Genomic DNA, 2,500 nt, shown 5'->3' with positions numbered 1-2,500 from the left:
TTGCGCCAGGGGTTTGTCGGGCTCCCTGACTCGCCAAGGTGGGGGACTCCTTGGTCCGTGGTTTCAAGACGGTCGGTGGGCAACCGCTGGGCCGCAGACCCCCGAAGGCCTGCGGCGAGGGCCGGGTCCTCGCCTTGGCGGGCGCTGCGCCGGTCAGGCACGGACTGAGGACAGTCCGCCCGGGTCGACAGCCGCCGGGGACGGGGCCCTGGCCCCTCCTCGGGGAGAGAGGGCGCTGAGGTACACGTCCGCGGCCCCGGAAACGGCGACGCCGGGCGGGAGGGCGCTGTAAAGCTTCTCCGGCCGAGCTGGTAGCCACCTTCGCCTCGACCTTCCTAGTCGACCCAGAGCCGGGTCGCGGGCGCGACCAGCGTCGGAGGAAATGCGCCTCGGCGGAGGCCGAGCCCGACCGGGCGGCGGTCCCCAGAGGGGATCCGGCACGCACCGAAGGGGTCGACCAGACCCGCCGGGTTGAATCCTCGGGCGGACGGGCGCTGACCCCATCCGCTACCTCTAACGGGTTTCACGCCTCTTGAACTCTCTTCAAAGTTCTTTTCCCTTTCCCTGTTGTACTTGTTGACTATCGGCCCTCAGGCCGGTATTTAGCCTTAGATGGAGTTTACCACCCGCTTTGGGCTGCATTCCCAAAACCCGACTGGAAGAGCGGACCCCCGCGGGCGGGGCCGCTACTGCCTGCCACCGTCCCCGGGCTGAGCCTCCATCAGAAGGGACTCAGGCCCCGCACCGCACCGAGAACGCCCGGGACGCTACAATTCCCGCGCCCAGGAGAGGACGGGATTCAGCGCTGGGCTCTTCCCCTCTTCGCCGCAGCTACTGGGGAATCCTGGTTAGTCTTTTTTCCTCCGCTAGTAATATGCTTAAATTCAGCGGGTTGTCTCTGCCTGATCTGAGGTCGTAGGCAGAGATGCAAAGGGCGGCGGGGGGAGACCCCTTGCCTGGCTCCGCGGTGGAGTTCCGGGCGAGGTCCCGCGCTGGCCCCAGCAGCGGCGGCAGAGCCTTCTCTCCCCCAGCCGGGCGCCCGGCCACGAGCTGGCAGCTCAGTGTTTGACCACCGGCAGCCGCCACTGCATTTTAATACGGGCCAGGCGCCCCACTGAAAAGCCGGGGAGGTTAGACGCCCACTGCCGTCGGGCGCCAGGCGCATCTGGTCTGGCGCTTAGGGGGGACGGTAGCGTAGAGCCTGCGACGCTTAGCCAGCTGGAGTTCTCCAGCCGGGCCCCATTGATGGGAAAGCGACCAGACAGGTGGGCGTGAATCCCGATGGACCCACGGTCGCATGCGCTCGGCGTCGATGATCAATGTGTCCTGCAATTCACATTAATTCCTCGCAGCTAGCTATGCTCTTCATCGACGACGAAGCCGAGTGATCCAATCGCCAAGAGTTGTAATTCTTTTGTTTGGTTTGTTTTGGTCCTGAGATCCCGGGACAAAAAGGGTGAGGGTGTCTTTGATCGAGTCTCGCCAGGCCGGGAACGAGCCGCCTCGGGCCGGGTGCTTTTGAGGTCCCCATGAGCCCTCCACCGGGCGGAGTTGGTGGCTCGGGTCAGCCCCCACGAGAGGGCTTTCAGTGAGTTTCTGTAGCTTTTTCCGGGCCGAAGCCGGAGCCAAAAAAAAAGAGGGAGGGAGGGATCGGAGAGATCGAGATGGGGCTCTACCTCGCCCCCCCCCCCGCCGGGCCTCGGTCCCTCGCGGGAGACGGGCTCTCGGCAGCCTCGAGGCGGGCCTCACACCTCAAGGCCAAGCATCGGCACGATCCTTCCGCAGGTTCACCCCAACGGAAACCTTGAAACGACTTTTTTACTTCCTCTAGATAGTCAAGTTTGATCGCTCTTCGGGCGCCGGCCAGGGCCCGCGAGATGCCGGGCGGGCCGACCAAGGACCTCACTAAACCATCCAACTCGGTAGTAGCTTAATGGCGGTGTGTACAAAGGGCAGGGACTTAATCAACGCGAGCTTATGACCCGCGCTTACTGGGAATTCCCTCGCTGATGGGAAATACCAATCCTCCTGAGTCCCAATCCAGTGGGGTTCGAAGGAGCACCCGCTGCTTCGTCGGGCAAGAGAGTAGACACACACGCTGATCCACCCATTGTGGCGCTGCAAGCAGCCCCGACATCTAAGGGCATCACAGACCTGTTATTGTCGATCTCTCATGCGGGCAAACGCCACTTGTCCCTCTAAGAAGTTGAAACTGATTTGTGTCATGGAATCATTTAGTAGCATGGAGGAGTCTCGCTCATGCATCGGAATCGCCACCAGACAAATCGCCCAACTAAGAACGCCATGCACCACCACCCACAGGAATCGAAAGAGCTATCAATCTGTCAATCCTTTCCGTGTCCGGGCCGGGTGAGGTTTCCCGTGTAAGAGTCAAATCAAGCCGCAGGCTCCACCCTGGTGGTGCCCTTCCAATAATTCCTTTAAGTTTCAGCTATAAACTATACTCCCCCGAACCCAAAGATTGCGGGTTTCCCGTGAC

At 61.9% G+C, this 2,500-nt stretch overlaps 1 pseudogene; it reads right to left on the bottom strand.

The window, feature by feature from the left end:
• LOC125290560 overlaps nt 1–916 on the bottom strand; it is a 3,925-nt pseudogene extending 3,009 nt beyond the window's left edge.
• Nucleotides 917–2,500: the final 1,584 nt, after the last annotated feature.

The sequence above is a fragment of the Alosa alosa genome, unplaced genomic scaffold, assembly GCF_017589495.1.
Source record: "Alosa alosa isolate M-15738 ecotype Scorff River unplaced genomic scaffold, AALO_Geno_1.1 AALO_1.0_unplaced_680, whole genome shotgun sequence".
NCBI lineage: Eukaryota > Metazoa > Chordata > Actinopteri > Clupeiformes > Clupeidae > Alosa > Alosa alosa.
Note: the sequence above shows the minus strand (reverse complement) of the source record. Positions and strands in the feature narration are given on the sequence as shown.